At 39.8% G+C, this 25,230-nt stretch overlaps 1 protein-coding gene across 1 annotated transcript in view; it reads right to left on the reverse strand.

The window, feature by feature from the left end:
- Positions 1–25,230, reverse strand: part of LOC124777223 (hemolymph lipopolysaccharide-binding protein-like) — a 51,532-nt gene that overhangs the window by 25,420 nt on the left and 882 nt on the right. The gene's annotated exons all lie outside the window — the stretch shown is intronic.

Consider the following 25,230-nt stretch of genomic DNA (forward strand, 5'->3'; position numbering starts at 1 on the left):
CTGGGCAATCGGTGACATGACGCATTGCCACCAGGAGAACTTCTATCACTGTTCGGGAACATCACTTCGATGAAAAGCTGAAAATGGTCCCCAAGTATCCAGAGGACCCAGACCATTCCGTACAAACACAGCCCTCACCATTATCGAGCCACCACCAAGCTTCACATTGCCTTGTTGACAATTGGGGTCCATGGCTTCATTGAGCTGCGCGAGTTTCGAAACTTGAAACCAGCTCTCACCAACTGAAATCGGGACTCATTTGACCAAGTCACGTCTTTCCAGTCGTCTAGGGTCAAATGAAACGGCCACGAGCCCTGGACAGATGCTGCAGGTGATGCCGTGCTGTTAGAAAAGGCAGTCACTTCGGTCGTTTGTTGCCATATCCCGTTAACGACAAATTTCACCGCATTGTCCACACGGATATGTTTTTGGTACGTCCCACAATGAACTGTGCGGTTATTTCACGCAGTTTTGCTTGTCAAAAATGTTCAAATGTATGTGAAATATTATGGGACTTAACTGCTAAGGCCATCAGTCCCTAAGCTTATACACTAGTTAACCTAAATCATCCTAAGGAGAAACACACACACCCATGCTCGAGGGAGGACTCAAACCGCCGCCGGGACCAGCCGCCCCCGACCGCTCGGCTAATCCCCATCGGCTTTTGCTTGTTATTTAGCACTGACAACTGTACGCAAACACCGCTGTTCTCGGTCATTAAGTGAAGGCCGTCGGCCACTGTGTCGTCTGTGGTGAGAGGTGACGCCTGAAATTTGGTATTCTCGGCACACTCTTGAGTCCGTGGATCTCGGAATACTGAGTTCCTTAACGATTTCCGAAATTGGATGTACAATGTGTCTAGCTCCAAATGCCATTATGGATTCAGAGTCTGTTAACTCCCGTCGGGTGACCAATATCATAACTTTTTCACATGAATCATGTGGGTACAAATGACAGCTCCGCTAATGCACTGCCCTATTACACCTCGTGTACGCGGTAACACCACCATCTCTACGTGTGATATCGCTGTCCTACGTCATTTGTAACCTTGGACCATAAAGAGCGTGAGCAACGTCCGATGCTGCGTGAGCAGTTTGAAGGACACGGATATACTGCGTGCTCCTGTGAGAAAGCGTTGTCGGCACCTGACTGAGTTTGAAAGCCGTGTCATTGTGGGTCTCAACTATATCGGCTGCTCGAATCGTGTGATATCCTGATTGCAGTGACACTCGCATATGACAGTTTCCCGATACTGGACTGCATGACAATTTGAGGTCAAGTATAATAGTCGTCATAGTTCTTATCGAACACGTCTGACAACCCGAAGGGAGAATCACCGTATTCTGTACCAAGCACATCCGCACGTGCCTTCCGAGAACGAGTAATGGTCTCCCTGCAGTAAACTGTATCCTTCCCAAACGTTGGCTGGATACTGGCAACAGCCGAAACAGGGATTTATCGTACCATGCGTAGACTGCCATTAACATCACAACACATGTGGCTGCGTCTGGAGTGATGCCCTGCCAGAGAAGCTGCTGATGGATGGCGTTGTAGGGTGTTTCCACTGAATCGAGCTTCTGCACGACCATCGCTGGCGAGTACTGCGGCGAGTTTAGGAGAAATTCCGTTCTTGTAGCGTTTTAGAGAGACATCATGGTGTGGAAACCATCGAGTTTGGCTGCAGGATACGGCTTGACTTCATGTTACGGTTGGCTATAGCTGTGGGAACTCTGATGGCACAACTGTAAGCCATGGACATCTTGAGTCCTCATGTATTACCTCTCATGCGCCATTTATCAACAGGGCAATATTGCGTGATCTTGTACTTCCATGTCTCCAATAGACCATGTCTGGGACCAGCTCAGACGTCCATTCCCCTCAGCTGAGACGTCCATTCCGTCCCATGACCAGTATGCATGTTTCATCACTTGTAGGACAGCCAACCTTAGGAGACGATACAATGGCTTTACGAGACCCTTTCTAGACGAATAATAGAACGCATCTAGGTCAGAGAGGGCGTGACATCATACTGGTAACAAAGCTCGTAATGCCAAAGTTTTTTGCTCGACCTTGTATTGACTGAAATAATCGCACAAGCCCTTTCACGCCGTAAAATTTCATTTTGTTCTGTCTCCCCCTTCGGGATGCTTCCCTTTTTCCGCTAGACAGTGTAGCAGCCAAGAAGTTCCTAAAGCAGGAAATGTCACATACACGAGTAAGCCGTATGTTTGTCAAAGTACGTTTCTTCATGAATCATTAACTTAATTTACAGTCAAAATGGCATATCTGAAAATATTTTGTAAGTAGAATCACTTTAGAACAGGACGGAGTATCGTCCCGTGATTGCCCCTACGTTGACAAGCAGGAGTTAAAGAGCCAAGCAAATGGCAAATCCGTGTTGTGGTCTAGACACATATTGAATTCCTGACAATACTTTCCCGCTTCTTTTCTGGAATGTACCTATTACGTCCATGTTGGGGACTGTCTGAGCATGCAGGAATTTATCCAAGAAGGGGGTGGAGGTGACGAAGACCTTAAAATTACCATTCTCTTAAAAATGAGTTGGCTAGATACAAGGTGTAATATATCAAAATCATTAAAGTGTACAGTTGACTCAAAAAACTTTTCACATCCCAGACAAATTATCGCCAAGAATGGTGCAAGGACTTCTACAATGAATAAATCACTAATTGTCACACTAATGAACAGAGATTTAAGTAATATTATTATGTGTCTGATGTACTATAAACTGATGAAGTACTACGAAAACGAAATACAATATACGGCGAATTCATGCAAAAAAGGACAATCTAAAAAGTAAAAGTTAATGAAGCGATGTAAATTTTTAAATCTTCTTACAAAGACTTGACAAACTTTTAAAAATTTATTTATTTATTTATTTATGCATTTGTTTTACCTGGCAAGATTAGGGCCTTCAGGCCCTCTCTTACATCTAACCAGGCATACTCAGATTCAACAAATTTCAGTGTCTACAGAAAATTAGGACATATAACATGTTATACAGTGTTAATGTTAAAGAAAAAAAAATAGAGATTATAAAAGTAGTACAATGATAATTATAACAATCAAAAAATAATTATAACAATCAAGAATAATAAAAATAATAATAATAATGATAATAATAAAAATAATAATGACTATGTATATGAAAGTAAACATATTTTTCTTTTATGAGTTTCAGTCCTATTGCTAGTTGGGAATTTTCGAGTTATATTCTTGTAGCTTGTGAGTTATTCTCATCAAGCAGAGACATAAGACGATGGAATGGGGTGAAAGAGATATAGAAGAGGTAGATAGGTTAGAGGAAGAGAAATAGAATGGTAAAATTCGAAGCTATGATGGAGAGGAGAAAGAAAAAGATGAGGGGGGGCACAACAATGGTGGCTATACCGTCCCTAATATGTAAGTCTTAAGTTCCCTCTTGAATGTTGAGTGGTTTTGGATAAGATGCAGATCACAGGGGAGCGCGTTCCATAGTCGTATGGCTGAGATGGAGAATGACATGGAGAAAGATTTTGTGTTATGTAAAGGTACAGCCAAGATGCTAGACGTATCCGATCTGGTATTGCGGTTGTGGAATGATGATAGGTGTTTAATGTGAGAAGATAAGTATTGGGGGCACCAGTGGCTAAGAAATCGATGAAGTAAGCACATCGTGTGGAGATCGCGTGCCTTATGTGGGCGTATCCAACCTAGCTGGGAGTATGAAGGACTGATACGATCATACAACCGTATGTTGCATACGTATCTAACACAAGCATTCATCACTAGCTCGAGGCATCTCGAATTTTCATTATTTGTGCCATGTTGAACTACATCACAGTAGTAAAGATTAGGCAAGACTAGTGTTTGGACTAATTTTTGTTTAACATGGGTTGGAAATATTTTTCTAAATTTTTGAATTGCATGTAGGGAGGAGAGCGATTTCCGGCAAGCTGTGACTGTTTGTTCTTCCCAGTTTAGGTGTTCACCCAAGATTATTCCAAGGTCTTTTACTGTTTTTTGGTATGGTAGTTGGGTACCATTGAGGAGTATTTGAGGGACTGTTTCGCGAAAGTACCGACTGGTTAACTGTGGATGAGATATAAGTATGACCTGGGATTTCTTGGGGTCTAGTTTCAGACCTAGGTTCTGTGCCCATCGAGAAACAGAGCAAAGATCTGCGTTCATACTCGCTACTGCGTCAGCGATGTTCTTGGGGCTTGCACTTACGTACAGTTGGATGTCGTCGGCATATAGATGGTAGTTGCAGGAGTGAATCACTGAAGAAATATCATTAATGTACAGTGAGAAGAGTAATGGACCAAGGACGGAGCCTTGGGGAACTCCAGAGCGCACGTTTTTCCATGATGACTTTTCCGACCCACAAATGACTTGTTGACTTCTGTTTTTGAGGTAGCTGTCGAACCAGTGTATTGCGCTGTTTGAGAAATTCATCTGCTTCATTTTAATTAGTAATATATCAAAGTCAACTGTATCAAAAGCCTTGCTAAAGTCAAGCAGTGTTAGGATGGTAGCTTCACGTCTGTCCATAGCATGTTTAATGTCATCAGTTACTTTGATTAATGCAGTTGCTGTACTATGGTACTTTCGAAAGCCTGACTGATATTTGTCGTGGATGTTATGAGTTTTGAGGTAATCTGTCAGCTGTTCATGGACGATGTATTCTAGGGCTTTAGATATTGCAGGAAGTATGCTGATCGGCCTGTAGTCACCTGGTATAGGTTGAATTAAGCTTTGCTTCCACTCAGTAGGATATGTACTACTGACAAGAGACAGGTTGAAGATGTCTGTGATAACTGGAGTAATAGTGTTTACGACGTTCTTAATCATGCCAATGCTCATTCCATCATTTCCTACTGCCTCGGAAGAGATTCTCATAATTGCCTTGTGTACTGTGCCGGTAGTGACATGTTTTAGGAAAAACTTGTCTCTCGAGAGATTGATATCTTGGGGCTGGTAATTTGTCGCTGCGTGGCAGTTTACGGCTGTTGAGAAGAAATCGTTTAATTCTTCTGCAGACGCTTGATAAACAGCGTCAGATCTTCGCTTCCCTATACCGAAACTGCGCAGCTTTTTCCACAGTGCAGCAGGTTTTGATATGCCGCATACGACAGAGCGGGCATGTCTGATTTTGGCATTCCTCACGCTTTGCTTGGTTCTATTTCGGAGTTTCCTATAAGCTTCGTACGCCTCGGGAGTTGGGTTACGCTTGAAGGCCCTATGTGCAGCATCACGTTCATTCATTAACTGGCGTAATGCAGTGGTGAGCCACGGAGCGGGAGCTCTCTTTACCTTGACAGTGCGTCGAGGAGCATGTTTATCATACAGTGCAATAATTTTGCGACATAATTCCCGAATTTTTCCGTCTAAAGTCGGTTCATTGCTTATATCATGCCAAGGGATGTCTGAGCAATCCTTTTGAAGAGCGTCATGGTTAACATTTTTTAGGTTTCTGTAGGTTACCAGGTGAGATTTTTCTTTGGTAGTATGTACTGAGTAATTTAAGAAAATCACGTCATGAGCAGAGAGTCCTGGAGCGGATGTCTGATTGGCGCGAATTATTTTATCTGGTCGCTTTGTTGCTATTATATCTATGAGCATATGGCTGTGTGGCGTGTGGTGATTTGGGTCCAGCGGTGTTAAATTCATATCATTGGAGTGGAACAGTCTCCTAAGTTTTTCTGCAGAGTGAGATTTTAACTGTAAGTCGATGTTTGTGTCGCCCATAATGATTATGTGTTCATACAGTGTCACGAGCGAGGACAGGGCAGACTGAAAGGAGGACATAGCACCGACGTTTGGAGGTTTATAGATTACTCCAATTAGCAGTTTCTGATTTGATGTATTTATTTCGAAAAACAAGAACTCTGCTTCTCCTTCGCCCTTTGCATCCGATGTGCATAGTATAGTAGGTCTCAGATCAGAGCGAATATAGGCACCCACACCACCCCCGCGTCATGTTTCACGGTCTGCCCTTAGGGGAGAGTAACCAGTGATTCGGATAGTGTCGGAAGAAATGTTTGGTTTCAACCAAGCTTCAGAGACGAGGATAATATGGAACAGCGATTGGCAGAACAGGTCACAGAACTCGTCGAAGTGAGCCGTTAGCGACTGAGCGTTCGCGTGGGCCGCAAAGAGCTCGCCGCCGGAACCGGTCCGTCCCATTGTGGCCGCCTGTAGGACCGAGCGCGCTCCGTCTACCTAAGGCCGGAAGAGGGACAAAAGCTGGATTTCGCGGGGGAAGACATATTTACAGGTGTGTCCAAGGTCGTGACTGACTCAAGCGTCTGTGGGCTAAAGGTGAAAGACAAGCTGGAGGTATCGGAGAAGGGAGCGAAAAGAAAGATGGAAAGTGGCAGTAGTGGTTACGAAAAAGATAGTAGTAGTGGTAGTGACGAGGATGAAAATAACAGATATAGAAAGGCGGTTTTAAGGAGATTCCTGTTAAGGGAGAATGTTAATTCCCGTTTGACTGACAATATGAATATAAATGAGCACTTATGATAGGCAACTAAAGAAGCAATATTTATGTGAAACAATTGACTGATTTTAAATAGAGTACTTATGGTACATATAGAAATAACGAAGCAATATTTACGTAAAAAAATGAAAAGAAAGAAATTTAGGTGGATGTGTAATGTTTCTCCAAGTGTTAGCGGATTTCGTGACTGTGTGTTTTCGCGCAGTAGCGCTGAGACGATTTTATCTTTGACAATACACACTGCGATTACAATGAAATTAATATCTCTGTAATTGGATTATCTATGTAATTCAAGCGAATAAGGGCTCGCAACTTTTTTGTTCGCTCTCTTCCTTTTCAGCCATTATCTGGTACGGTCATAAAATATTTCGCTTGGTCTATGTCACGTAGAGATTTTGCTATTCGTGCTCATTTTGCATAATAATAACTATTGAATTTCATTGTGTTTATTATTACGACTAATAATACCTTTTTTCCTCTGCTTTTTTCATTAATTTGATAATTAAATGTGGCTTACTTTGTGTGGGGATGTCTGTAAGTGAATGGTCGCATATTAACGGCACCAATCAGTGTAACACGTTTGGCTTGCTTTCAGAATGGAACCTGTATCTAAAAATTAACTTTTCACAAAACGAAGTCCGCTAACTTTTAGGCGTAAATCACGTCCCAAAATTATACTCGCCAACAGACAATCCCGGCAGAGGAGCCTAGCTAAAAAATATGACGGTAATGTCTGGCGAATTGCATTCAAATTTCAATATTAAAAATATTTATTACATAATTTTTCAAGTACGTAATTTTGTTGCTTTAATTGACGACTCATTTCGCCAAAGATAATTTTAACCTGGTTTACTTTTGTATTTGAGTTCAAACATTTTAAAAGCTAGGATAATGAATACACCCAATAACAATAAATTATAATAAAAAAGCCATCATTAAAGAATGTGGATTCGGTATGAGGAATGAGAGAGGAGAAGGGTGATTGAGTTTTGCTATAAATGTCAGCTAGTAATAGCCAATACTCCGCTCAGGAATCACAGGAGCATGAGGTGTACTTGGAAAATAGCGGGAGACACGGAAAGACTTCAGGTAGAGCTTCCGAAATCAGATACTGGATTGTAAGGAGTCCCCAGGAGCAGATATAAACTCAGCAACTGAGTAATGATGAAGAGGAGGCTGGAGCTTAATAGACTAGTCAGGAAAGAATCAACGCGCAAGGAAATGGAGTACGAAAGTACTAAGGAATAAGGAGGTATGCTTGAAGTTCTCTGCGGCTGTAGATACTGAGATAAGGAAATGTTCAGTAGGAAGTTCAGTTAAAAGGGACGGGAGTCTCTTAAAAATTACAGTCACGGAAGTTGAAAAGAAAAACATAGGTACATAGGAGGTAACCATGGGTAACACGAGAAATACTTCAGTTGGTTGATGAAAGAAGAACAAAGATGTTAAGGGAAATTCAGGAGTGCGCAAATACATGTTACTTAGGAATGAAATAAATGGGCAGTTCAAGTAAGCTAATGCAAAATGGCTGCCAGACAAATGTGAAGAAATGGAAAAGGAAACGATTGTGAGGACAGCCTCAGTATATAGAAAAGTCAAAGCAACCCTCTGTGAAGTAAAAGCAATGATCGTAACACTGAATCCAATAGCGGATTCTGCTCCTGAATATTTTTAGGACCTGTATGCACTTTATTGTTGACACTCGGAAGTAATGCGATTAGTATAACCTGCTGTAGAAGGGAACCAAGTGCCCGAAACCGGTAACAAAATTAAACTCCTTTTATGCATCTAGTTGGTTATTATTTCGTTATGGACACACAATCCTCGGTAGTAATGTGCCTTCCGAAGTAACCATAGGGCCCGTGGAGTTCCACGATGTTGCTGATCAGATAATTACCGAATCCCCGCCATGTTTCACTCTTGGGACGCTGGATGGGAAGCTGAGAGAGTTATAAAAGACTGATCCGTCCAAATGTCATTTTTGGTTTTAATGGTTTCAGCACTACGTTTTCCAGTTACGGGAATTTGGATCGGTGATACGTGGTTTAGAAATTCCAGATCACTTTGCAATTCCCTCTGGTGGAGCCCTGTTCGTTTCGTTTTAGTGCTGGCAAGGATCACGAGGCCGACATTCAGTTCTGTAACGACTTTTACTGCTGTCGTCCTCTTATTTTTCAACACTATTGGCTGCGATGACCGTCTGTCACGATACTTATCACAAATTATCACCACCATTTAGACTTAACGGATGATGTTTTTCCGCTTTCTCCGTGTGCTGTATAAATCTTCATTGTGGTGCGCCTTGAAACACCAAACGCTTCGGCTCCCTTGGTTACGGAACCACCTGCCATACGAGAACCAACGCTTTGCTCGCGTTCGAATTCTTTAAATTGTGACATAGCTCTACACAGATCGCTGTTCTGATCACAACTGACGCTTGCATCATATCGTGCCGTTCGTGCTTAAATACAACAGCGCAACATCCAGCCTTTATTTATATATATATCTCATTTTGTTCGTTTTCATTCGTTGTATCTGCTCGGGGCGGACGTCAAAAGACACCCGTTTCCGTTCGTCGCTGATCCATTAACTCAGTTTTTTTTTATTACAGGGGGCAGCAAACCCCCTGACTGAACACGCTGAGTTACCGTGCCGGCAATCTGCGGCCTGCAATCAAACCAAAGCGACGTGGATTGCTGTCAGCAGGTGTCCTTTTACAACATGACAATGCAAGGCCCCACACTGCCCGTACAACATTTGTAACAATCACATACCTTCAGTTTGAGTGTCTTCCTTATCCACCATACTCATCAGACTTTGCCCCAAGTGATTTCCATATGTTTGGACCACTCAAAGACACAAGGGGAGGAAAGAAGTCCCGTTGTGATGAAGAGGTACGCCCCGCGGTGCATGAGTGGTTCCGCGGACTACCAAAATAATTTTTTATAAAGGAGTTAATGCACTTTGTAAGCGCTGGAGGACTTGCATTGAGCGTGAAAAGCAATACGGCTTTGTACCACTTCTGCACAACAAAAAAATTTTAAAAAAATATTTAAGGTTTTCATTTGACTCACCCTCATACATAATATTTTGAATGAGAACCTGGTGTCTTCAGTTTCTAGCAGAGCGGCCAGAACTAGTGCCAGCAGACCTACTTCTGCCTCTACAGATGTATCGTAAATCAATCTTTGCACACGACATTAAATGAAATCAGGTCATCTTCTGACGTAGTACACGTGAACCTGTCTACCCTGTTGCATGCCAGGACAAGCAATTCAGAGAGTTTTCTCTTTATCTCAGCAGTCGTGGACGCGTTGCACATCTGAACCGAAACCATCGTATAACGAAAACGGTACATTTCCGAGCATGGATTCAGATTCAAAATATTATGTACTCATTCTCCTCTACAAGCCCTAGAAGTTTGCAAAGGGGCGAACACGCCGTATATCATTTTGAAAATTATGCTGCGAATGAATGTCAATGACAATCAGCGAAATTTGTATTTTTATAAATTTTTGTATGGTGTTCACAAAGTGCCCCACAATACGGTGAAAACATTGCGCAAAACGCGGTAGTGTTGCTATCACTGTACTAAAAGATATTTTCGTGTTCTGCATCCTACTTATAGAAATACATTTAATGACACTTTGTCTTTTTAGGTTTATTTGGTACTGAGTACATAGTAGCCCATACCCCTCCGTTGGTATTAAGCGTTATGGAAAATGGGTTGTAACTGCCACGGTTAAGGTGCGTAGGAAGACTGAGGTGTCAGAATCGCGTGACGCTAAGTTCATTTAAGAGGAACTCAAGTATACAATGCATGTAAAGGAGCAAACATTTGTTCCTACCTTTCCAAAGAAACCATACGGGTGTTTATATTCGTTTGTACAAGGTAATGACAAAAAACAACAGTTCTGAATTGCTGGATGAGAGTCTGAACCTTCTTTTTTCGGACGAGTGTCTGTCGCTTATACCCTCTCAGCATTTTAAGCGCAGTTCTGTCCCGTAAATATCTAAGCATCCTCATTAAACAGCCTCTGCTCATGAATGATTTTGCAGTTTGCTGACTTTTATTCATTCTTACGTCACAAAGCATTAGGATCTTGACTATAAGAAAGGGCGGAAGAACGAGCAAGAAAAGCGGACTCCAAGTTAAGCTCGTAAACACGAGTAATGTCAACGTTAATCATTCATTTGCGTTTTTAGGCACTAGAGCTAGACAAGACGACAGAATCTGCATGATTTTTGTATCAAATCTTTATCAGAAAATTTATATTTTCACCACAAACGAAGGCAAAAGGCTTTGTGTATATAATTCTTCAAATGGTGGATGTCTCCCGTAATTTAGACTGCAATCGCTAAGATAGATTTGTTTGTGGATATATATCGCCCTTCCAACACAGGGTACTAGGCTACGGTTACCTTGTGGAAGTTACAATACAAGTAAGTGTTTTCCTGATCGGTAGAACCTCTCCTCGTTTACACTAATATAGATGACTCGAAAGGCATGTGTCCTGCGGGCACACATTACACTGAGGTGAGAGATCTCTTGGGATACCTCCTAATATCGCGTCTGACGTCTTCTTACCCGGCGTAGTGTAGGAACACGACGTAGTATTGACTCAAAAAAATGGCTCTGAGCACTATGGGACTTAACATCTTAGGTCATCAGTCCCCTAGAACTTAGAACTACTTAAACCTAACTAACCTAAGGACACCACACACATCCATGCCCAAGGCAGGATTCGAACCTGCGACCGTAGCAGTCCCGCGGTTCCGGACTATAGCGCCTAGAACCGCACGGCCACCGCGGCCAGCAGTATTGACTCAACAAATGTTTGGAAGTCCCCTCCAGAAATATGGAGCCATGTGGACTTCACAGTCGTCCATAACTGAAGAAGTGTTGCCAGTGTAGGATTTTGTGCACGAACTGACCTCTCGATTATGTGCCATGTCGGGCGAGCTAGGTGACAAAATCATGGGCTCCGATTATCCAGAATGTTCTTCAAACCAATAGCGAAAAACTGTGGCCTGGTGATGTAGCTCGATATCATCCATGAAAATGTCATCGTTCTTTGGGAACATTAAGTTCATGAATAGCTGCAAAGAGTCTCCAAGTAGCCGAACTCTACCAATTCCAGTCAATGATCTGTTCAGTTTGATCACAGGACTCAGTCCATTCCATGTGAAAATTGCCCTCAGCATTATGTAACCACTTACGCAGTGCCTTCCTGAAAACTTTGGTCCATGGCCTCGTGGGGTCTGTGCCACACTAAAGCCCTGCCATAGGCTCTTACCAACCAAACAGGGACTCATCTGACCAGACCACGGATTTCCATTTGTCTAGGATCCAGAGACACTAGAGCGGCAATTCTGAGGTTGCAGTTGATAATGGAAGCAAGGCTGAAGAAAATTCAAGACACTTTCATAGGATTTGTCGATTTGGTAAAAGCGTTCGACAGTGTAAAATGATGTAATGTGTTGGAAATTCTGGGGGAAATATGGGTAACCTATAGGGAGAGACGGGTAATATACAATATGTACAAGAGCCAAAAGGCAATGAGAAGAGTGGACGACTAGGAACGAAGAGCTCGAATTAAAAAGGGTGTAAGACAGGTATGCAATCTTTCCCCCCTACTGTTCAATCTGTACATCGAAGAAACAATGATGGAAATAGAAAAAAGGTTCAGGAGTTTAAGAGAATTTTAGGTGAAAAGATATATTTTGCTGATTACATTGCTATTCTGAGTGAAAGTAAAGAAAAATTGCAGGATCTGCTGAATGGAATGGACCATCTAATGAGTACAGAATATGAACCGAGAATAAGAAAGTCGAAGAACGACGGACGTAATGAGAAGTAATATAAATGACAACAACGAGAAACTTAACTGTAGGATCTATAGTCACGAATTAGGTGGACGTTAGGAATTCTGCTACCTAGGCGGCAAATTAACCAATGATGGACGGAGCAAGGAGGACGTCAAAAGCAGAGTAGCACTGCCAAACAGAGCATTCCTAGCCAAGCAAAGTCTCCTGGTATCAAACATAGACCTTAATTTGAGGAAGAAATTTCTGAGAATGTACGTTTGGAACATAGCATTGTATGATAGTGAACATGGACTGTGGGAAAATCAGAACAGAAGGGAATCGAAGAATCTGAGATGTGGTGTTACAGACGTATGTTGAGAATAAGTTGTAGTGGGAAGGTAAGGGATGAGAATGTTCTGCGCTAAATTGGAGAGGAGAGGAATATGTGTAAAATACTGACAAGTAGATGGGACAGGATGATAGGACATATGTTAAGCCATCAGGGAAAACGTCCATTGTACTAGAGGGACCGTAGAGGGCAAAAACTCTAGAGAAAGACAGAGATTGGAACACGTCTAGCAAGTAATTGAGGACGAAGTTTGCAGATGCTACTCTGAGATAAAAAGGATGGCACAAAAGAGGAATTCGTGGCGATCAGAAGACTCATGACTCCAAAGAAAAAAGTCCAACCGATAAAGTCACGAGCCAGGGAGAAGCGCTGAAGGGGTTATCGTGTTGTAAACAAAGGCACTCTCGTCTATCGGCTGCTGGCACAGCCCATTATCCCGAAATTTCGCCGCGCCGTCCTAACGGATACATTCGTCATACGTGCCGCACTGATTTCTACGGTTATTTTAAGGAGTGCTACTTTTCTGGTAGCACTGAAAACTCTACGCAAACGGACGTTAAGTAAAGGTGGTGCGTTATCGGTGACGAGGGGTAATGCCTGAAATTTTTTACTCTTGGCACACTCTTCACACTGCAGATCTTGGAATACTGAATTCCCTAACGACTTCCGAAGTGGAGTGTCCCATTCAGCTAGCTCCAACTACCACTGCGCGTTCAAAGTCTTAATTCCCGTCGTGTGGCCACAACCACGTCGGAAACCTTTTCACATGGATCACCTGCGTACAAATGACAGCTCTGCATACCACTGCCCTTTTATACCTTGTGTACGCGACACTACCGGCCTCTGAATATGTGCACATCGCTATCCTAAGTATTTTGTCAAATCACCGAATGTGTCTTTAACGCAATGGTTTACATTGCCTTCTGCATTCTCGTGCCGTTGATCATAGCTAGCTCTTCCGCATTTTAGAGGCATTTTGCCAATCCAAGGGCAAGCCAGTGGCCTTAAATTCTGACTACTCCTCCGCCCACTTTGACAAGGTTCCCATTGCTCACGATTTTTATACAGAATGTAAGCAGTGAGGATGTTCGATTCTGGGAAGTAGAACGTTTAATTGCTAGCCAAACGCTCTACCCCTTGACAACACCTGTCAGACCCTGCAAAATATTTACGTCATTCATTCTTTCTTGTACATATTTGCTATTCTGAGACAAAAAGTACAATACGAGTAGATTCTAAAAATATTTTGAATTGGTGATGCAGAGTGGACAGGCGTAATGGTAAGATCCGAGACTCGTTTTGTCGAGGAAGCAGTTCAGTGCCGCATCCACACATCCAGATTTATCTTAAACCAAAGATTCATTCGTAGAGAACAGGCTGACATTGCTGCACATCGTTTCCTTATGTGAAATAAGCCCGTCGTCGTCGATACGTTAAACCTCAGTTTTCCTTGTTTTCCATTGCTACTTGTATTATTTTAGGATAGGTTGTTCGTATGATTTTCGGTTGCCTAAGCAGATGGGTCTTTTGGAACAAGACAGCCTCTACGTGTATTACTTCCATCTCGCATCAAAGTTATCATCGTTCTTTAGGATGCCAAGCCAAAGTGATGTGGAACAGTCTTATGTGGTCATATGACTGTTAGTGATACGAAAAGTACGGTAGTAAAGCGAAAGCTAAAAATTTATAATATGTAATGGAATATTTTTCACCAAGAAAAAGGTAAAAATGTTACTACAATTTAATTTCAAATACGAGGGATGTAAATGTATATACTAGGGATATAGAAATTGAACTCAAATCGCTCTAGTTCTAGAAGGCTCCAGTGACCAATGGGGCCCGTATAATAAGCCGTAGCGAGTTTGCAGCACAATTAACTTGGCTGTGACCATGATTTACAAAAGATCCCTTTAGCAAAGAGCCATTCCTACTGGTAGTGGCATCACATGTCTCATCTATGTGAAACATTACGTACCCAAAGTTACTTGCACGATGTAAATGTACACAGACTCGGGAAAATAGTGATCATGTGAAGCAGAACTAACGACGAAAACACAGCAAATGCCACCAGCCGATTTCACAGAAACGCCACTCAGTGCAAGAGGGGTCAAGATAAGCGTGTCTCGGCTTATCCGTAGGTACTCAAGCGTTTCTGAAAAACAGCGGTCAAAGTTGGCGACGTAATTTTTGTTTTTCATTTATCTAACCAAGTCAGTATATGTTTACTGCATGAATGTTTTCAAATGTGCAGTGAAATAACGTTGCCCTTATGCATCTACTAATTGTAATTAAACAATGATTAATGAATGAATGAGAATATTATTTTAAATTAGTTTCAGTGAGATTCCTGTAGTGTATCTTGGTTCACAGCTAACTGCAAGCGCCTGTTCTCGTTAAATTGATCCGCTATGTACGGTTTGTCACCAGATTATTGCTAATGTGTGAAATCTTCAGCAATATTAACGACGTTTCCTCCCCGACTGAGATTCATATGAAGGAATTTTGCTATGGCAAAACTGCCGACGTGCGATGGTCGACGTGTTCGGAATTTCTGTCTCGAATGTTTCTGCAAGTGGCATCATCCACGGGAATGGACCAATTATTCCTCAGGAATAAAGATAAGAACAGAGTAGAACTACTAGAATTAATATAATAATTCACATAAGAATGAAATATAAGAATTCACATAAGAATGAAATATATGAATATGAAAATTTAAAAAGACTGTGGAGTTGAAAATAACATACACTCAAATAAGATGTAATAGATGTATGAATGACACTTATCGTAAAACGCTGTTGAAATTTTACAATTAATGTAACGCCCGTGTATCGCCCAGCTCGATAAGAGACTTTCGTCTAGTAAATTCTACACGCATACGTAGATAAATGAGAAAATAAATAAATAAAGGAAATAAAATAAAACAAAAAAGTAATTGGTTTGCGAACAAAGGGCGCTATCCAGTGCACCAACATTCCAGCTGAAAATTTCCTGTCATAGAAGTCGTCTGTAGCACGTCGAAAACTTTGACAGTCGTTTCCTCAGAAACGTCGAGCATCAACGGGTAAGCCGATACACGTGTTCGTTTATTCCACAGAGTGAAATTTCTGGGAAGCAGGGTTACGGCACTCGTGGTGTTCTGATAAGTCTCTCTTCTCTACATGTAGTATCACACCCGTATAAGGGTCATGGTTACGTTTAGTCGATTTGTATACACATTGATACAACTGGGAATTTAGAACCGCATGGAAGTTTATTAGAGAAAATCTGTCTCACTGGACAAAAAGCAAAATTTACGTTTAGGATTCCCGATAGATCCCATTATGCCGTTTCCCTGGATCAAGAGTCATCCCAAAAAATGATGCGTGTATCGCATCACCATGTGGCAGGCGTATTGTCGTTAATGTAGTATACTTTTAATGTGCTAGATGTTATTATCTGGAAAGCCCTACATGTAGCGATATACATGATAATACTGACGTCTAATCCTCATTCTGAGATAAGTAGCTTATTCGTTATGGAGGGATGCAGATTCAATTTTTCAGGCAAACAAGTGGGTAGCTACGGTTTACAAAGCAGAAAACATCATCATCATGGTCCTTCTGCCATCCGATAGTGTGTGTGTGTGTTTGTGTGTGTGTGTGTGTGTGTGTGTGTGTTGGGTGCAGTGCTTGGAGCTAAGAAATGATGTCTGTATGTCGTGTGCAGAGACTAGTGTTGAGAAATGAATGAACCGTGTAACATTAGCTTCTTATGTTACGAAAAGACTTCTTTGCAGTAATGTATATACGAAACACTGTTGTTCACCAGGGACAAACCGAAGACTGTTCCTATGTCTTAATTGCTTTGGTCTGTCCTCGAGAGTATGGAGGCTCTAATCATTGCTAGAGCTTTCTGATTCAGATTTTCAGCCATTTCCCAAATTACTTCAGGCAAATATCGGGATAGTTCCAACTATAAGGTCACGGACAGCTACGTGTGTCGATATTGTCAGAGTAGACCGTTAGGTACTTGAATACCTGCTCATGAGAATCTTTGTGTCGTTCTGAAGCTTTAATACCACGTCATGTCCAATATCGTTATGAAAAGGGTCCCAAGATCAATAAAACTACTACAATTACACTTTAATCTCCCAGCGTATTATGTTACTGCAAATCTCGTAGATTTCCGATTTACGTTCTTGTATGTCGTATTCTAAACATAAAGAAATGTGTAATCACGCCTGAGGTCTTTCATTGAGACTTAAGTGAAATTTCACAAATGCAGCTATCAAAATAAAATATATCCGCAAAATAACTGTTACGAGAACATCGACAGACGGATAAATTTACAAAAATCGTTTAAGGTGTATGTCGTATCTGCGCTCGATTTTGTTGGATAAATATCACACTGGATTAGTAAAGGTCAGCGCATATGCTCATAGGCTTGTTTGCCTTACAGGAGAACTAGTGCACAATTGCACACATTCCCAAAGACGTCGGCAAAAATCAGGGAAGCGAAGTTCTTAATCTCATATATAATAATTCGTAATTTTATAAAGGTGGAACCTATGCGTAACACTGTGCTATAGTGCAACAGTAATTTGGTTTTGCCGGGATAAGCGAGAGAACGGGTAAAAGTAACTCAGTTGTGCCAGGCTCTCGCTATGAACCTGCAGCATAAATTAGAGCGGCGTTGAACATGTTTCTCTTTTTTCTTTCTTTTTGTGACAGGAGAATTAATTTTCTGTACTTCGTAGTGGAAAGTGTTAGTGAAATACATAATATATTCCGAATGTTATACAGTATAAATTAATTTTTATAGGTATAAACATTCACATCAAAACTATCTTTTAATTATTCTCAAGCAATAATATTGAGTTGGTGCGTAAGTTGAAAGCCAACTGTTTTATTTGCCATTATGGATTTCATGAGTTTTTGACTATAAACGTAAAACAATTTGTGGATTTGATAAATGTACTCAACCTCCGTAGTATCGATATAACCATTTCTTCGTAAGTCTTTTCCTGAGACCACATATCTTGGCAGAGAGGTTAGTTTTACTTTGTCAGAGTAACAGTCAGCGTGCGTTAGACGGTCTGGCTATGTACTATATTGAGAAGGCTGGAGGCTGGCCTGCCTTGTAGTGGAGGCAGCGTTGTTTGAAAAGCATTTTGAATTAATTTACTCTGAGGAATAATTTTGGAACTGAGTTGATGTCAGTGCAACAGTAACAGAAGGGAAGTTTTCTAAGGCAATCTAGTTTTTTTTATATATTCGTAATTGTGTAGTTTCTTATCGTTAGAACATTGTGAATGGTTAAAATTTACTGTAAGAAGTCTTACAGTGAAACACTTGGATTTGTCTTATAATTATTCGTGTCAAGGAACACAGGAAAATTATTGAGAAAGACTTTTTATAACTTGTCTAACTGTGAGAAATTTACGGAACAGTGTATTGTTGTTAATGAAGCATAGTTATACTTGAAATCTTTGGTTTCGTTTGAGAGTCGTCAAATTCACTTTCTCTTTTTCATCTTTAGTTCATGAATGTGTCTTGTATACTCACATTGCACATCGCGAGTTGTGAGATGAAGAAGCCTTTTTTATGAAAAGTGACAAGATATCATCTTGCACTGCACTTCGCAAGTATGGTAAATGAAACTTGATTCTTGACAGTTTATAATAATAGTGACAAGTTGCAGAACAGATGAACGTATTGTGCGCACAGGTACTCCAACACATTTAATTATCAAAATTGATGTCGAATGAAAAGTGCAATGAATGTCGGAAATTATTTGTGAAAATACCAGTTCAGAGATTTCACACAAATAAAAGATATCAGAAAAGTCCAGTCTTGTAAGTTATCAGGCAGTTTATCAGATGCTTTAATTTGTACATTCATTTTCTCTGTAATTACAGTAACAATTCTGGTATTGTGATTGTTTACAAGAGATTACCTATATTCAGCTCTGACTTTTTTGTAGTCAGACAGCACATGCAAATTTCTTTGGAAACAGATTTCTCTCTCGCAGGCAAATTGTTTGTTGTACTGGGTAGCCTGGATTTTGCATTGTGTAGCGTGAGCTCCATACACTTCCGTTCAAAATCTAATTTTCACAAAGTTCTATAGTCCTGCACTGAGATTTACGTATTTAAATATCAAAATAAGTTTTACTAGTTTTTCAGATATCAACCTGACCTGAACACGAGTTTAGAAGCAAAAGTTTTTACTCTGTCTTTTCACCTGGCGACCCTACTAGGATGTGTAGTTATACGGTAGTCTGCTGATTTTAGCAGTTACATGATGTTTTGTGTTGCAACTGCAAATTAAAATTCCAATAAGAGACTTTAACTAGGCAACTGCTTTCAAGATTTGTGAAGCAACAATTAAAAGTGATTATATGCAGCACACCATTGCAGCAACATGGCTGTTTTGCATAATTAATACCAGTGAATAATTTAGACAGATTTTCTGGAGAAAAGTCAAAGTTTGTTTGAGCACAATTAGAGTTTTGTGTAATTTCTGCGATTCTGAATACCGATTTGTGACATTCTTATGTGCTGAATCTTGAAGTGTTATATGGCTCAACAGACAGTGATTTTTATGGTAAATGTAACATTGTGTCCCTTACTGAGGGGAAGGTGTTTCAAAGGGTAGTGACATTGTGAGAAGCTTAGTTTTGCATTTGTTCAGTGAAACCTGTCAGTGATAATTTAAATATTTTTCTGTTTTGATTAACATTTATAGGAAGTTATTTTTAGTAGTTATCTGTGTAGTATTAGTCTTCTGTGTGTGACAGTTTTCCCTTTTGTTTGCTATGTTACTGTAATTACTTTAAACTGTCAAAGTCTACCAGAGCTAGGACAAATGCTAAGCTGCAGATGATGTAACTTTTGGTGATCCTGCAGCAAGAGAAGGGACAACTGAACAGGAATCCTCTCACAACACTAATTTAACTGAAACACAGAGGACAATGTCTGACAGTATTGATCAAAGTAATTTTTTGGTATCAGACAAAGAACAAGAGAGTGCAATTGGGGATTCTGCTTTGAAAGCAGAGGTTGTAGCTTGTACCTTGTCACAACAGTGAGGTTCCGTAGATAAAGACTCAGGTTTTGCATCCACAACTGTTTACCAAGCTGACACAGTCCCTACCTCTTCCTGTAGTAGTGCCAAAGATCGGAACAATTTTGTTCCAAAATATCCTGAAGCTATTATCAGAGGTCTTGGAAGAACAGGACAAAATGTTAGAGGACTTTGCCAGAAATCTAGAAGACATTAATAAAAAATTTAGACACGCTCTTTTGGCTGATTTAAATGAGAAAACTGGTCAGATCTAGCAAGGTGTATTAGAGGAGTCCAATCCTATGTTCGTAGCTGGTGATAAATGTAATTAGCTATGAACTTTTTGTAGTTTGTGAATAATCTTTCAGAAGCCTATTGTACTGATGCCATCTTGAAATGTCTGAAAATAGTTTCATGACACTAACAATCGTCAGCTATTGACTACTAGTAATATGGAGATATGAATTGCAAATTCCATCTGAATATGCATATTGTGAGAAACTGGAGACAATGTAAAGAATGATAGACGAAGGGTAAAGTATGGCATTAAGGTAAAAAAAAAATATTGAAATCAATAGATAAGAAACATGTGCCAGTCTTCTAGCCATAATTATGTGATGATTGGCTATTGTTTTATGCTATAAAGTAACTGATAGGTATGCTGAGCAGTAATGGAGGAATAACATGTACTAAATTATGATGGATATGTAAGTGGAAAGATGTTTTCAAGAATAGGTATTTTAGGGAGGCAATGAGGAGTATCAGGTGAGGTTATTTTGGGAGTGATGATGTCTATGGATTTTGTATGGGTTGTTGTTTGAGGTAGCCAGTGAAAGGCATAGGAAGATTTTATCTCAGTACTGATGTATGTGGTTTAATATTAAATTCACAGGTACGCTGTGTAGCAGTGGAAACGAGAACCAAGATATACTTAACATGAACATTTTCTTCCAGAACTGTGCTCTGTATGTATGTCTTTATGAAGACTTCACTCAACAGAGGATAGAGCAACTTTGTAATTGACAACTGAACTTCTAATTTTCAGGGACTTGCTACAAACTAATATGTTAAACTCTCTTATCACCAGAAATGACAATGGTTTTGTAGTTGTTATGATACCAGCGAATTTTGCAAATTCTGAAATTCTATTACACCCAAGATTTTTGCTCCATTAGCATAGCATGTTGACTGATGCATGACTGACATTAATAGTGCACTATTTAAGAGGATGTACATGATAACTGTCCGTTTTTGGTGATCGCCATAGTTATTCCTAATGTTGTAATATATAATACATATGACAGTTAGCATTCTTGCCAGGCAGATGCTTGGATGTAACTACAAAACTGGATACAAATCTATTCTTTTATGTAGTGTACTTTAACAACACAGATGAACACTTAATGTACCAAAATGATGATCAACTGTACACTTGTTTAACCAATGTGTTTAAAAATATCATCAGGACTTTACTGACAGGACTTATATATACGATTCATATGATACCCAGGTTATAATATAACCAATTCTGTGATATACTTAGATAAGGATTTTGAATGAGACACTAGTGTATAGAGTTACACGGTTTTCAGGACAATTCATTATGGCATTAAGATCTAGTTATCTAATTCCTTTGTAAATGTGTGTCATGTATTCCAGATATGCATGGAAGATGATCTTGGTTAGTACACACACACAACACTTAATGGATAGAGTGCACTGGATGGTTTTATGCAATTTACTGTGGCACTAAGTCGAGTACCACAAGATCTCACAGCTTATGAAAGATTAACCAATAGAAACACTTCCCAATATGGCAGTTACGCAGCACTGATTGTAGCTTATGAAATTCTGGGTTGTCTGTGGAGGTTGTTGCGGCAGGTGTGGCAGGACACTTCATTCTCCCTGAGTCTGCCTGGATAACATACTTATTTTGAGCCCCCTGGACTGTCAGTGGACTGACTGAAGGAAGAGTACTGTGCTCCCTGAGTCTGTCCCAGGAATGTGCTCATGCTACCATTCTGGTACAATTGCAATAAGCGTGTGTGCAACAAGACTGTGATGCCTGAGGCATTTTCATGTTATATTTTCCTCCCATTGCATGTTGTTTTGCTCATAGGTTTTCCACATAATTTTGAACAGACAATTCTACACATTTTTGTATCATACTGTAAATGTGTGTATCTTTCTTGCTCTATTGCAGTTGATAACAATATTCACTTGTTTTCATAACACTACGTTACACATTTGAACAGATAATTATAACTACTTTGTAAACCTTTGTATCATTTTAAGGGGGGCGTTGATGAAATTGTCATTGAATGTCAATTTTCGATTTATTTTTTATTTGTTTGTACAACTCATGGCCAATAAGTTCCCAAAGTTTAAATGTTGAAATCGCATCTGAAGTGCCTGAAAATTAGTTAAAAGTGTGATGTGGCCTCCCTGCCACTCCCATATTTTGAAGCAGCACTTCAATACCAGCTCAGTGAACAACGATTATGTGTATTACTTTCAACCAAACGCGTGCGGGATACACCTAGAAGGCCGTGGCACATACTATTTGGTTTTACAGATCGTCTTTGATTCTGTTCCGCATCTTATAAACAATAAAAAACTATCTACTTCCTTTATGACGAAGCAATTCTTTTTTTTTTTTTTTTTTTTTGCCTTGTGATACTGACGGGGGTTGATACAGGTGTTCGATTCTTTCTTCATTCAGTTATGCCAGGATCACAACGAATGTATAAAAAACTGGATAAACTACGTTTGAATAAGTTAGTGAATGGAATATTTGAGAAAGAATGGCAAACCAGCAATGAGGCTATGTCCGAAGTAAGAACATCTGCTGAAAATGTGAACTCGTCTTCTATCAGCTCCAAGCGAAAAATTGGTGAGGTGAATGGTGCATACTACAGAGGTGGATCTCGGTACATTGGATTTAGATTAATTGACCTTGAATTACTGATTGTAGCAGTGAAATTTTCTTGTGTTTGTAAGGCGTGTGTTAGTGAGAACATTCAGATTATAGGTGATGGTAATGGAGTAGGCTTGGCAGCCAATCTACATATTGTGGGCGAAAAATTCGATGCTGATAGCTCATTCAAAACTTCTAAATGTAAATGAAGCTAATATGATGTTTATCTGTAGACTGAGGTGCATTGGAGTTGGGAGAGAAGGGGAAATGTATTGTGTGGAATAATGAATACGCAAGCGCCATGTCTGAGATTTACACAAAGAAACTGTGTACTGGAAAACATTATTTCTGATGTGTGTGGGGACAGTATGATAGCAGCCACAGTAGAAGCTATAGCAGGCAACGACCCATTAGATGAGAACGATTCTAGTCATGTTAGAACAGATCTTGTTGTGTCATGTGATGGTACATTCATGAAAAGGGGGCATACGTCTTTATATGGTGTGTCAAGTGTCATGAGTATTGACACAGGGAAAGAACTGGATGTCAGAGTTATAAGTAAATTCTGCCATAACTGTGAACTTGGTGGAGAATGTGAATAAGATGTAAAAGGACATAACTGCACCAAACATTTTCTGGTTCTAGTGGTGGAATGGAAATAGCTGGTATGCAAATTATTATTAAGAGATCTGTCAATGAATGTGGTGTCAGATATGTGAAATATCTTGAGGATGGTGACTCCAGTGCATTCAAGTCTGTGAATGAGAGCAAACCTTATGGAGAACTTTCAATTGAGAAACTTGAATGCATAGGTCACATCTAGAAGAGAATGGGCTCAAGATTGAGGAAACTTGTCAGTGACATGAAGGGCAGAAAGTTGGAAGATGGAAGGGGCACTGGTGGACACAGCAGACTCACAAAGAAGATGATAGACTCTCTTCAAGTGTATTATGGCAAGGCTATCAGACAGAACCTATCCAGTGTAAATGACATGAAACGTGCAGTATGGGCTACATATTGCGAAATGTTGTCAACAGATGAACACACTATTCATAATCTGTGCCACATTAGCTGGTGTAAGCATCTACGAGCTCAGAGGGATAACAACACCTACATTCACAAGGAGAGGCTTCCAAATTGTATCCTGGATCTAGTCAAGCACACTTACAGGTTCCTGGCCAATCCTGCACGTCTCAAAAAGAGTGTTCATGGCAAAACCCAAAATCCAGATGAGCCTCAAATCCACTCATATTAATACGATACCTTAAAAACACATTTGCATCTGCTGCAGTTGTCAGAATTGCAACGTATGATGCAGTTATTGTATTTAATGATGGGAACGTCGGAAGGATGAAGGTATTAGAAAGAATGGGCTTCAAGATAGGAAATTTTACTCAAGACATCCTGAGAAAAATAGATTTACAGCGCGTCCCTGCAGCTGAAAAGTCAGCTGAAGACCTGGTAAAGGAAAGAAGACACAACAAGAAATCAGAAGAGAAGCCTTGAAGGGAAAGACGACACAGAGTACAAATATGGTGCCTTCTGAAGAAGTGACATAAAAAAAGTTGGGTTGAGCTTTAAATTGCATTTCTTGAAAAGTTTGTTTTTTAATGTTTATGTACCTTTTCTCTAGATTCTATGAATGTTAGAAATATGAAATTTTGTACACATATTTATGTAAACCGAATAAACGTTGTCTCAAGAGCAAAATTTGAAATTCTGATTGCAAGCTGAGATACGGGACAAAGTGCTTGGAATTTTTCATGACTTTAAAATTGTACTTGTGGAATTATAATTAAAAAATTATTAAAATTGTCCTATTTGACCTATTCCAAAAACCTCATGAGAGAAGCTTACAACATTCTGAGAAAAAGGAACATAGATTATTTTTAAAAAATAAAACTTCATATTTCATTAAAGAAAAGTAGACTGTATATAATCAAACGATTTTATACCTAAAGTAATTTGTCTTGTAGTGAGAAAACTATTAAGGAGTGTATTGTTGTTAATGATGCGTAGTTATACTTGAAATCATTTTTTTCATTTAAGAATCGTTAAGTTTAGTTTCTCATTTTTGATCTTTAGCTTTATGAATGTGCTTTGGATACTCACATTGCACATCGCGAGTTTTGTGCTGAAGAAGCATTTTCATGAAAAGTGATAAGATACTGTCTTGCACTGCACTTCGAAAGCACTGCAATTGAAATTTGACTGTTGACAGTTTCTTCATTGTCCTAAAAGTGAGAGGTAGCAGAACAGAGAACTTACTGTGCGCACAGGTAGGCCAATATATTTAATTCCAGAATTCATGTCGACTGTATGGTATAGTGCTTCTGGGAAAGTATTTGTGAAAACAATAGTTCAGACATTTCATACGGGTAAAAGATATCAGAAATGTGTTGCCGTGTAAGTTATCAAGAAGTTTATCACAAAATCAGATGTGTTAATTTATATGTTCATTTTCTCTGTAATTACAATAACAGTTCTTGTATAGTGGTTGTTTACAAGAGATTACCTATATTCAGGTCCAAAATTTTAATATGAATCATTTTGGTTTGCAGACAGACAGGAAACGTATTTTTTTTTTTTTTTTTTTTTTTTTTTT

The sequence above is a fragment of the Schistocerca piceifrons genome, chromosome 2 (assembly GCF_021461385.2).
Source record: "Schistocerca piceifrons isolate TAMUIC-IGC-003096 chromosome 2, iqSchPice1.1, whole genome shotgun sequence".
Lineage (NCBI taxonomy): Eukaryota > Metazoa > Arthropoda > Insecta > Orthoptera > Acrididae > Schistocerca > Schistocerca piceifrons.